The 12,204-nt window shown below is 44.1% G+C and overlaps 1 long non-coding RNA gene and 1 other non-coding gene across 3 annotated transcripts in view; one reads left to right on the forward strand and one right to left on the reverse strand.

Annotated features, from left to right (window-relative positions):
* The first annotated feature begins 4,983 nt into the window (after positions 1 to 4,983).
* LOC108301014 overlaps positions 4,984 to 12,204 on the forward strand; it is a 19,743-nt gene continuing 12,522 nt past the window's right edge. Inside the window, exon 1 of one of the 2 annotated variants that reach the window (XR_001823693.2) lies at positions 4,984 to 5,922. This is a non-coding gene — a long non-coding RNA (uncharacterized LOC108301014). The remainder of the gene's footprint in view (positions 5,923 to 12,204) is intronic. The other variant, XR_001823694.2, reaches the window with a different exon arrangement.
* Positions 10,192 to 10,331, reverse strand: LOC119470455. Its single transcript, XR_005199365.1, has one exon. It is a non-coding gene; the product is annotated as a U4 spliceosomal RNA (small nuclear RNA).

Raw genomic sequence — 12,204 nt, forward strand, 5'->3', positions numbered from 1 at the left:
ACCACTGCACTCCAGCTTAGGAGACAGAGTGACACCCTGTCTCAGAAAAACATAAAAAATAAATAAAAAGCACTGGTGCAGAGGTGAATCTGTGGCCTCAAAGACAACACAGGCATGGAAGCACTGAACTTGACCTTGGGGGCTACTGTGTTTTAGGGACACCCTCATCCTTCAATTCCTTAGACAGACTGGAAAAAGGGAGAGGAGCATTTATAATTTTTAATTGTGAGCACCTGCCTCAATTATGTGGCGTTTTCATTCATTCCTTCACCTCATTCAGGTGACGCTTCAGTGCCTGCATTCTATGAGGGCTTAGGGACAGCTGATGAACAAACAAGTAACAGGCTAACCTTGTACCACATCTGTTTCATTGGTGGGGGGACACAATGAATAAATATAAAATATACCAAAAAACCCTAAGTAAAAATAGCAATAAGTTCAATGATGAGCCTAGAATAGAAGGTCTTGGTAATGGCAGAACTATGTGAGATTGGGTGGTTAGCGAAAGGTTTGCCGGAGGTGATCTAATTATAAAAATGATCATGGTGGCCTTGTCTAAAGTAATGCTGGAGGTGGAGAGAAGCAGATGGATTCAAACCACAATTTAAAGGTAGCATCAGGTCGGGTGCGGTGGCTGTAATCCCAACAGTTTGAGAGGCTGAGGTGGCTGAATCACGTGAGGTCAGAAGTTCCAGACCAGTCTGACCGACATGGTAAAACCCCATCGCTACTAAAAATACAAAAAAAAAAAAAAAATTAGCCAGATGTGGTGGCACATGCCTATAATCCCAGCTACTCAGAAAGCTGAGGCAGGAGAATCACTTGAACCTGGGAGGCAGAGGTTGCAGTGAACTGAGATCACACTACTGCACTCCAGCCTGGACAACAGAATGAGACTCCATCTCAAAAATAATAGCAATAGGCCAGGCGCAGTGGCTCAAGCCTGTAATCCCAGCGTGGTCACGAGGTCGAGGTCAAGAGATGGAGACCATCCTGGCCAACATGAAACCCTGTCTGTACTAAAAATGCAAAACTCAGCTGGGCTTGGTGGCGCACACCTGTAATCTCAGCTACTCGGGAGGCTGAGACAGGAGAATCACTTGAACCCAGGAGGCGGAGGTTGCAGTGAGCCAAGATTGCACCACTGCACTCCAGCCTGGTGACAGAGCAAGACTCCATCTCTAATAATAATAATAATAATAAAGGTAGCATTAAATTCAACATGAGGTGGGTTTGATATGGTTGGTGTGAGAAGGAAAGGGTGGAGGTAGAGATTACACCTAGATTTTTGGTTGGAACTCCTGGGTGAGTCGTGGTAACAGAAATGGGCATGGAGGGTGAGATCCACAGAAAGTTTAGTTTGGATATCTTAAATCTGAGATTCCTACTAGACATCTAAGTGGAAATATCAAGTTATACAATTGCAGGTCATTAGCATTTGGAAAGGATAGGAATTCAGGGGTCTAGGCAAGGAAGAACAGGGTGCCAGAATTCATCCTAGGATACTCTGACACGAGGGATCTAGAGGTGTTGGAAGGGTCTGTGAAGGAAGAGGAAAACCAAGAGAGAGGCAGGGAAACATGTTAGAAAGAAGAGGGAAGAATCAGCTGTGTCAAGTGGGACCTGCTGAGAGTGGGACCCGCTGAGAGTGGGATCCGCTGAGAGTGAGACCCGCTGAGAGTGGGACCCGCTGAGAGTGGGATCTGCTGAGAGTGGGAGCCGCTGACAGTGAGACCTGCTGACAGTGGGATCCACTGAGAGTGGGACCTGCTGAGAGTGGGACACTCTGAGAGTGGGATCTGCTGAGCATGGGATCTGCTGAGCATGGGATCTGCTGAGCGTGGGATCTGCTGAGGGTGGGATCTGCTGAGAGTGGGTTCTGCTGAGAGTGGGATATGCTGAGAATGAGACCCTCTGAGAGTAGTGGGACCCGCTGAGAGTAAGACCTGCTGACAGTGGGATCTGCTGAGAGTGGGATCTGCTGAGAGTGAGACCCACTGAGAGTGAGACCTGCTGAGAGTGGGATCTGCAGGGAGTGGGATCTGCTGAGAGTGGGATCTGCTGAGAGTGAGATCTACTGAGAGTGGGATCTGCTGACAGTGGGACCCACTGAGAGTGAGACCCGCTGAGAGTGGAACCCGCTGAGAGTGAGACCTGCTGAAAGTGAGATCTGCAGGGAGGGGGATATGCTGAGAGTGGGATCTACTGAGAGTGAGACCTGCTGAGAGTGGGATCTGTTGAGAGTGGGACCCACTGAGAGTGGGATCTACAGGGAGTGGGATCTGGTGAGAGTGGGATCTGCTGAGAGTGGGACCCACTGAGAGTGGGACCCACTGAGAGTGGGATCTGCTGAGAGATCCAGCCAGATGAGAACAAGAGTGGCCATTGACTTGGGAACACAAAAGTCATAGGTGATTTGACAAAAGCCCTTTCTGTGGAATGGTGAGGGTGGAAGTACAGGTAGAGTAGGTCAAAGCCGGCCAGCCTACAGTTACATCAGCTATAATCAACTTCCGAGAAATTTTACTAGTACATGAATGGGAGCAGAGAAATGTCAGTAGCTAGGGGCAGGGGGCAAGAGAAGCTTTTCCTATTTGTTTGATACAAGAGCAGGTTTACATGTGGATAGCAATAGACTTGTAGGAGAGAAGGGAAAATTGCTAAAGCAGGTCTTTCTGAAGCACACCTCTCTGTCCAGAGATTCAGACAAGGAGGAAGCACCCACACTTGTGGGCTGCTTTTGATGTTCCTGGAAACAGGAGCCCCACATTTTGATCCAGCTGATAAAGTGGGGGCCGCTGTAATAACAACATGGTCATGTGTTTGCCCTGGCTAAATGTGGACACTGGCCTGTTTTCCTTACCGTGGCTGGAGTGTTAGTGCTGAACTTTGGTATTCAGGGAGAAGGGTGTATGAAGTTATTTGGGCATACAGCGCTCTGAAAACCCGTATATATAATTGATACCCCAGGAGTCTCCTCTCCACTGAAGAGCCAGGTAAAATCTATGTGGATGCCAGCAAATTCTATGCTTGGGAAATCCACAGCTTTCCCCGATTCCTGGGTCTTCTGTTTCTACTGTCTCCTTTGCATTTGGGACCTGTGCATTCTTGGAGGTTTTGTTGTCTTTCCCTAGGACTTGGCCCCTTCAGCAGTCAGCAGAAGAACTCTGTGCACACCTGCATTCTGTGTCTTGGTCAAACCCACTAAATAATTGGGACTGGGTCACAAGGAGGAGACGCATCCTGAGAGATATGGCCCTCCCTAGCTTCCTAGTCCCACAGCTCTACCTCACCCAGCAGGACAAATTTCCCTGGGTTGTCTTAAGCACATCAGGCCTGCCTTGGGCTCTCCCTTGTACACCACTCCATGCAGCTTAACAGAGAATGTCTTCAGAACAAATGGAGTCCTCCCACTGAGGGGAATGTGATGAGTAAAATATTCTGCACCTCATTCAAAGCTATGCTTTGATGAGTGCTTAAAACCAGCAGCAACAGGATCTGTGGTTTTTGTGACTCCATCCATCCTGAGTCGCCACATTTCTCAAAAAAAAAAATTCATCTTATAGGAATAGCAATGAAAACGGCCCTGAAGAGAGTCCTTCTCCATACTCCATCCAGGTTTGAATGGGCCTCTTCCTAAGGCCACCACCATTTCTGACTCGGGTGAGGCTGCCCACCTGAGGACATCCCAGGCTTCCTTGTACACACTGCGGAGTGGATGCTCATCTATTTCATAGGCAGAGAGTCATTGAGAAGACGAAAAAACATGGAGCAAATAGAGGTACCCCTGACATTTTAAGAAAAATGTAGCCAGTGAGGTGGACTCTAGATTTGTGTCAATGGTAAATGGAAAACTGAGGAAGAAAAAAATTCAAAGACAGCAATTATTATATTAACTTCTAGGGGACAATGACAGGAAAATATTTCTATAGAGGTGGTTTGAAATTGAAAGATTTTAGGCATTTCAAAATGTCCACAAAACTCTGTGGTAGTCCTCTCTTCAACGTGTGAAGCTTAATTCCCCTTCCCTTGAGTGTGGGGCAGACAGAGTGCTGACTTCTGACTACAGAACATTTAGCAGATGAGAAGATGTGTGCTATTTGAAACTAGGCCATGAAAGAGACCCTGTGTTTGTCTTGCAGGTTCTTGAACCATTCACTCTGAAGGAGGTCAGTCCCTATATCTCAAGGACACTCAGGCAGCCTGTGGAGATGCCCACATGACTCCTTCCCATGGCCAGCTGAGGCCTCCTACTAGCCAAGTGGATGAACCGCCTTGGAATGGGCCCCGCCAGCCCCTGTCAAGCCTTCAGAGGCCTGTAGCCCAGTTGACACACTGACTACGACGTCACAAGAAATCCCAGGCCGGACTGCCCGGTGGGGCTGCTCCCAAAACTTGACCCACTGAAACTGCATGTGTTATTAAGTCAGTACTTTTTGGGATAAATTGTTACACAGAAACAGGTTTTTCATATTATTTTTCTGGATCTTGAAATGAAAAATTCCTACTTGTTTCAAAGTTAGTATTTTAGCTGAAGTTAAGAATATAAGAGTAAGCACAGTATGAGAAAATGTTATTTAACACCCTGAACTGCAGGCTGTCTCAGGCTGTGCAGCAGAGATAGCTGGAGGCATACCTCAAACTCCTGTGGTCCCCTCGCATGGTATGGAGCTGTTCTGGAAGCGGATGCCCAGGCTCAGCTCCCTCCCACCCAACACACACATCTGCCTAGGGCTGCGGCCCTGCAATCACATTCTGGCTCGAGGAACGTAGGCGGAAGTGATGTGCACCCACCATACAAATCCTTCCCTTCTAGGGAGGGTTCATGTAAGGATAACCAGGATGGCAGGCAAGAAAGTCTCCTGTGGGTGAGCCTTCACAGAAGGGAGGGGCTTAGCTCAGAGAGACCCAGGGGAGGAAGGAGAGTCTCAACAGCAGCTGTTGGAAGGAAAGAGGAAGAGAAAATAGACTCATTCTGTGTAACGTCACAGGGAACAAACCAGGACCGTAAGTGAATGTTCGAGAGGACAAATCAAGAAATGTTTTAACTATGAAAGCTCATCAGTATGGGACAGGATGCCCGGTCAGGAGTGAGCTCCCTGGCACCTGAGGGAGGACCCCACCCCTCTGGTATATGGATCCTCGACCTTGGAGGAAGTCTGAACGGAGCGGCCTCCCCAGCCTGGAGTCACTCTGCCTCTAGAACTACAACAGGTACTATCTAAGGCAGGGGCACCTTACATAGTGCTCTTATTACTATTTATTATCAAGAAGTCATCATCCAGGAAGTCCTCCAAGGAGGCTTTTATGTAGAATGTCATTGTACAGAATGCTTTGACAGCTTTTTATTCAAGGCTGCCCACAAGGCAGCCCTGCAGAACCAGCCAGTCAGAAGACAGCCCTTCCAGGCCCTGTACACATCTGCTTCCCCAACCCCACCCCTGAGCCCTGAGCCCTTCAGTTGGTTCTGTTGAACTACTGTGTGGAGGGAAATATTGATCCCTTGATCAATGGAAATAATCTCTAATGAACAGGCATTTGGGGATCAAATAACAGAAATAATGCATGGTGAACACATGCGTGTTTGTTTACAGCACAGGTGTGGTTGACATTTGCCTTCTCTGCATTGCCAACTTCCTTCCTGCCTTCTCTATTGGGAAATTATCCTTATTAGCATAGAAAGAAAAAAGTGTGTGTGTGACGCCCAGAAGATGACTAGAAACAGCAGCGGCCAGGCTGCTGGTTAGGGTGTGCCCCAGGAGCCCAGCCTCTCCGGAGAGCACCCTAAAGGTGTGCAGGCAGGCCAGAGGCTCCAACCTGCAGGCCTCGTAACCTGAGTGGTCCTCCCTGCAAAGTGCCCAGTTTGACAGCTGCTATTCCACTTACAGAAAAACTGAAATTCAACATCGAGCTCACGATCCGGTAAGAACATGTTTGCTCCTGAAAGATTTCCCATGGGAATAAGAATTGTGCTGTCAAACTTAGGATAATGCAAAATCGCTGCAGAGATAAAGGAAACTAGAAGCAAATCACGAGGGAGTCCTTTTGACAAAATGAACCCAATCTTTCAGGAGCAGAAGTCTTTAGATTTAGATTCTCCATCTCTCCCAAGGAGCGGGTGGAGGGATTGTTTTCATCACCACCCATCTCTGCCGCTCCACTTACCATCTCATCTGTAAGGATTAGGTGCTTCCACCAGAGGGGCTGCCCAGGCTCCTCTGAGGCAAAGCAGGAGGCAGCAGTTAGATGCCTGCTGTGATGCTGGGTGTAGGGCAGCCCGCTGGAGCCTCGGCCTCAAATTGCCCCGTCCTCTCAGGGCATTGTCCACCAGTGGCACTGAAATGAGGAGTTTACAAAGGATATAGGGCTGGGCACTGAATTCACAGTGGCCAACATAAAAGCCAGCTTTCCTGGTGCTGGCTGGAGACAGATATGTCCTGGATCAATGGGGACCCTAAATGTGACTGCAGGGGGCCTGGGTCCCAGCTGCTGCTGTCCTTACAGGCTACAGTTCCATGTAAACACTGGACACCTGGACTGGCCATAGCAGGGTTTCAGAGCTCTCTTCTCTCTATGATCTCTTCCCATGGGACACTGGGCTTCAGAGCTATACTATAGGCTAAATTGTGTCCCTCAAAATTCCTAGGTGGAAGTCCTAAACCTGGTGCCGCAGCATTGGCTGTATTTGGAGACAGGGTCTTTATAGAGTTAATCAAAGTAAAATGAAGTCATCAGTGTGGGCCCTAATCCAATATGACTGGTGTACCAAGAAGGAAAGGAGATTAGGACACAGACACACACTGAGGGAAGACCATATGAAGACAGAGAGGGGGTGGTTGTCTACAAGCCAAGGAAAGAGGCCTCAGAAGAAACTAACCCTGCTGACACCTTAATTTTTTACTTTCAGCCTCTAGAATTATGAAAAATATAAATTCTCTTTTTTAAGCTGCCCAGTCTGGGGTACTTTGTTATGGCAGTCCTGATAAACTAACATACAAGTCTAGCATGCTCCACATTTAAGATTGAGGTTGCTTCTCTGGGTCTGGGCTAGGAGAGGTGACCTCTTGAGCCCCACCAACACTGAGCTTTTATGAGCAGCCACAAATAAGGCCATTTATTTTCTTGAACAAAAGCTTTGATACTTCTGGCAGACAGTTTTTTATTAAGAAAAAGAGTCTAGGCATGGTGGCTCATGCCTGTAATCCCAGCACTTTGGGAGGCTGAGGCAGGCAGATCACTTGAGACCCAGGAGTTCCAGACCAGCCTGGCCAACATGGCAAAACCTTGTCTCTACCAAAAATACAAAAATTAGCCAGCGTGGTGGTGTGCAACTATAATCCCAGCTACTTGGGAGAGTGAGGCACGAGAATCACTTGAACCTGGGAGGTGGGGGTTGCAGTGGGCTGAGATCACGCCAGTGTACCCCAGCCTGGGTGACAGGGCGAGACTCTGTTAGAGAAAGAAGGAAAGAAAGACAAGAAAGAAAGAGAGAAAGAGACAGAGAGAGAGAGAGAGACAGAAAGAAAGAGAGAGAGAGAGAGAAAGAGAGAGGAAGGAAGGAAGGAAGGGAGGGAGGGAGGGAGGGAGGGAGGGAGGGAAGGAAGGAAGAAGGAAGGAAGGAAGGAAGGAAGGAAGGAAGGAAGGAAGGAGGGGAAGGGAGGGAGGGTAGGAAGGAACAAAGGAGACAAGGAAGGAAGGGAAAGAAAAGAGAGAATGAGAGAGAGGGAGGAAGGAAGGAAAGAAGGAAGGAAGGAAGGAGAGAGGAAAGAAGGAAAGAAAGAAAGAGAATAATCTGCCGTTTTTAGTTCTCTTCTCTCTCCCTAGTTTCCAACACCCATGATCTCTGTGCCCCTCCCTCCTTCTCAGGACATTGCTTTGATTCAGTCTGCAGAAGGCTGTAGTCTTCATTTGCAAGGCACTCACCAGCCCTGGCAGTGCCATCTTTTACTTTGCACCCCATCAGTTGTTAATACGGTGGTGCATTGCGTACAGAGTATAGGTCTAGCTAATGTCTATTGAATGAATAAATAAACAAGGTAGTCAGCTATATGGATGTTTCCATGCAGGGTTTCTTAGTAAGAGTGGAAGGGCAGCAGAGATGGAAAGAAGGAGACAGGCAAAAGAAAAGAGGGATTTTTTTCAAACTATCCAAACCTGCTCTTCTCTGCTACATATCAGACCAAAACTACCTGGTATATGGAATATTGCCTTTACATGGGCATTCTGTGGCCCCAAATATGGCAAATATTCTTGGCTAATTAATGTTCCATGTTCACTTGAGAAATGCTGTTGTTGGGTGGAAAGTCCTAGAAATGCTAATCAGACCAAATTGATTGATCATGTTGTTTGGGTCATTTATATCCTTACTGATTTTTCTGCCTGCTTGTTCCATTATTTATTGAAAGAGGAGTGTTGAACTCTCAAACTATAATTGTGGGTTTCTCTGTTTCTCCTTTCAAATCTATTAGTTTTTGTCTAATGTGTTTTAAAGCATCTGTGGTTAGGTGCAAACACATAGAGAACTGTTATGTCTTCTTGGAGAACTGAGCCCTTTGTTACTATAATCTCTCCATTCCTGATTATCTTCCTTGTTCTGAAGTTTACTTTAAAATAAATATAGCTACTACAGCTTTCTTTTGGCTAGTGTTTGCATAGTGTACATTTTTCCATTCATTTACTTTTTTTTTTTTTATTGTAAAGATAGGGTTTTGCCATGTTGGCCAGGCCGGTCTCAAACTCCTGGCCTCAAGCAATCTATCTGCCTTGGCCTCCAAAGTGCTGGGATTATAGGCATGAGCCACCACATTCGGCCTCCATCCATTTACTTTTACTCTATGTATGTCTTATTTTTAAAGTGGGTTTATTGTAGACAGCATGTAGTTGAGGCCTGCTTTTTTTTATTCAATCATAGTCTTTTAATTGGTGTTTTTAGACCATTCATATCTTAAATGGTTATTGATATGATTAGATTTAATTTACCATGTTATTGGCTGTTTTCTATTTGTTCTTTATTTTTTTCCCCTCATTTACAGCCTTCTCTGGGTTTATTTTTCTATTATTTTATTTTATTTTGAGAGTGTCTCATTCTGTCACCCGACCTGGAATACAGTAGCTCACTCACAGCTCACTGTAGCCTCAACCTCCTAGGCTCAAGCAATCCTCCCACCTTAGCCTCCCAAGCTGCCTCCCAAGCAATCCTCTCACCTCAGCCTCCCAAGCTATAGGCATGTGCCATCATGGCTGGCTAATTTTTTTTTTCATAAGTAGAGTCTTCCTATGTTGCCCAGACTGGAAATATTTTTTATGATTCAATTTTACCCCTTCTATTAATATATCAACATATCAAAATATCAATATTGAGTATCTCCTCTATTAAAGTATTTTTATGACTCAGTTTTATCTCATTTATACTTTATAAACAGTTTTAGTTGTTGCTCTAGGGTTTGAAATATACATTTCAAAATAATCTTAGTATGCCTTCAAATAACGTTATGCAACTCCAGTTATTGTAAGGATTTTATAACAATATATTGTCAATTATTCCCTCCCACTTCTTGTGCCATGTTTGTCATACATTTCACTTTTTCATATGTTATAAACACATATTCTATTGTTACTATGTTTGCTTTTAACAGTTATCTTTTAGAGCAAATATAAATAAAGAAAAAATATTTTACTTCACTTTTATTCATTTTGTTTCTGGTGCTCTTTTGACCTTTATCATATTCCTTCTCCCTGAAGATCTACCTTTCATATTTATGGTAGAGTAGTGGCAATGAATTTTCTCAATCTCTGTCTGCCTGAGAAAGTTTTTACTTCTCATACCTTTTAAAGGATACTCTAAGTAGGTATAGAATTTGGATCGCCAGTCTTTTTTTTTTCCATTTAATACTTTAAAGATGTTAATCCATTGTCTTCTGGCTTGCATGCTTTCTGACAGAAGTCTGTTGTAATTCTTATCCTTAGTCCTCAGTAGACAGCATGTTTATTTTCTCTGACCCCCGTCAAGAGTTTCTCTTTGTCTTTGATTTATAGCAATTTGCATATGGTATGTCTAGATATGTTTGTTTCTTTGTTTTTGGTGTTTATCCTCCTGGTGTGCTCTGGCATTCTTAGCTCTTTGGTTCTGTGTCTGTAGCTATTTTTTTCTTTTTTTTAATTATACATTTCAGACTGTCAAAAATTGCCAACACTGTATAGACTGTCAAAAATTGCCAATGCTGACTATATTTCAAGTCATCATGTTGGAGTATTGGGAAAAGTTTTCAATTAGCAGTAATTACACCTCAGATAAGCCTTAATTGGCTTTGATACTGCCATTTCATAAAGCTCTGTCACTAATTTTTAAAAGTTCTCAGCCATTATTTTTCTCAGATATGTTTTCTGCTCAATTTTCTCTTTCTTCTCCTTCTGGAATTCTAAGGTTAGACTGTCTGGTATTTCTGATATGTCCTACAGTTCTTGGATTATCTGTACTGTCTTGAGTATTTTTCACTTTTTTCTCTTTCCATTTAATTTTGGGTGATATCTTTAAGTTTACTGATTCTTTACTCAGCTTTATCAGTTATACTGATGGGCTCATCAAAAGCACATCTCATCTCCATTACTGTGTTTTGTTTCTAGTATTTCCATTTTATTCTTTGTAGTGGTTTCTAGTTCTCTGCTGAAATTACCTATCTGGTCTTGCATGCTGTCTACCTTTTACTTTAGGTCCTTTAACATATCAATCATAATTAATGGCTGATAGCTCCAACATCTATGTCATATGTGAGTCTGATTCAAATGGTTGCTTCATCTCTTCAGACTGAGTTTTTCATGTTTTTTTGTAGGACACATTTTTTGTTGTTATTCATAGCTGAAAATATTAAATAGAACAACATGGTGAATATTCCAGTTCCAGGATCAAATGCATGTGACTAGAGACAACTTAGGAATGAAAAGAAGTTATGTGGTGGTTTTTGTAACCTAGAGTTCAAGTCTACAGTGGTTTGGAAATAGGCTTTGAAAAGTGGGCAGTTTAGACTTTCCCCCCACTTTAATTTTTTTACATCAAGTTAAGGCATACATATGGTGTTTTGTTTTGTTTTTTAAATCATAGTCTATAACAAAGGTCAGCAAATTTTTTCTTAAAAGGCCAAATGACAAATATTTTAGGCTATGTGATCTTTGTCACAACTACTCAGCTCTATCATTATCAATACAAAGTTGTCCATTCATAGTATAAATGAGCATGACTGTGTTCCAATAAAACTTTATTTACAAAAAGAGGCAGTCAGCACATGGGCCACAGTTAACTGATTTCTGAGCAATATTAAATGACCAAAGCCTTGCTCTCCATGAGGCAGTCCCACTCTCCAGAATAACCACATTTAACTATTTTCTGTATTCTTTGGGTGGATGCACATATAATAGAGATAATATATAGATAATATATGCTTATAACTCTATTTCTTAATATATTAATCTATTGAGACCCCCCCTCATCCAACCATGAAACATGAGAAAATTTCCTCCCAGCACTTTGGGAGGCTGAGGCAGGCAGATCACTTGAGGTCAGGAGTTCAAGATCAGCCTGGCCAACATAGGGAAACCCCACCTCCAGTAAAAATACAAAAATTAGCCGGGCATGGTGTCTAGTGCCTGTAATTCCCAGATACTTGGGAGGCTGAAGCAGGAGAATCACTTGAACCTGGGAGGTAGGGGTTGCAGTGAGCCAATATCATGCCACAATACTCTAGCCTAGGCAACAAAGCAAGACTCCATCTCAAAAAATTAAAAATTTAAAAAAAATTTTAAAGAAAATCTCCTGTCTTACATTACCTCTTTGTTCTGTGGTGAGCAGGTATATGTAAGCCCACCCCTAGAGTCCAAAAGAGCTGAGAGGTAGAAGAAAGAGGCTAACAAATGCAGTTTCTCAGAAAGAAACATTTAAGCTGGACATGGTGGCTCATGCCTGTAATCCCAGCACTTTGGGGGACCGAGGCAGAGAGATTCCTTGAGCCCAAGAGTTTGAGACCAGCCTGGGCAACATAGTGAGACTCTGTCTCTACAAAAAATATATAAAAATTAGCATGCCTGTAGTCCCAGCTACTTGGAAGACGGATGTGGATCGCTTGAGCCTGGGAGGCGGAGGCTGCAGTGAGCCATGACTGTGCCACTATGCTCTAGCCTGAACAACAGAGCCACATCTTGTCTCAAAAAAAA

The sequence above is a fragment of the Cebus imitator genome, unplaced genomic scaffold, assembly GCF_001604975.1.
Source record: "Cebus imitator isolate Cc_AM_T3 unplaced genomic scaffold, Cebus_imitator-1.0 Scaffold31, whole genome shotgun sequence".
In the NCBI taxonomy this organism is placed as follows: Eukaryota; Metazoa; Chordata; class Mammalia; order Primates; family Cebidae; genus Cebus; species Cebus imitator.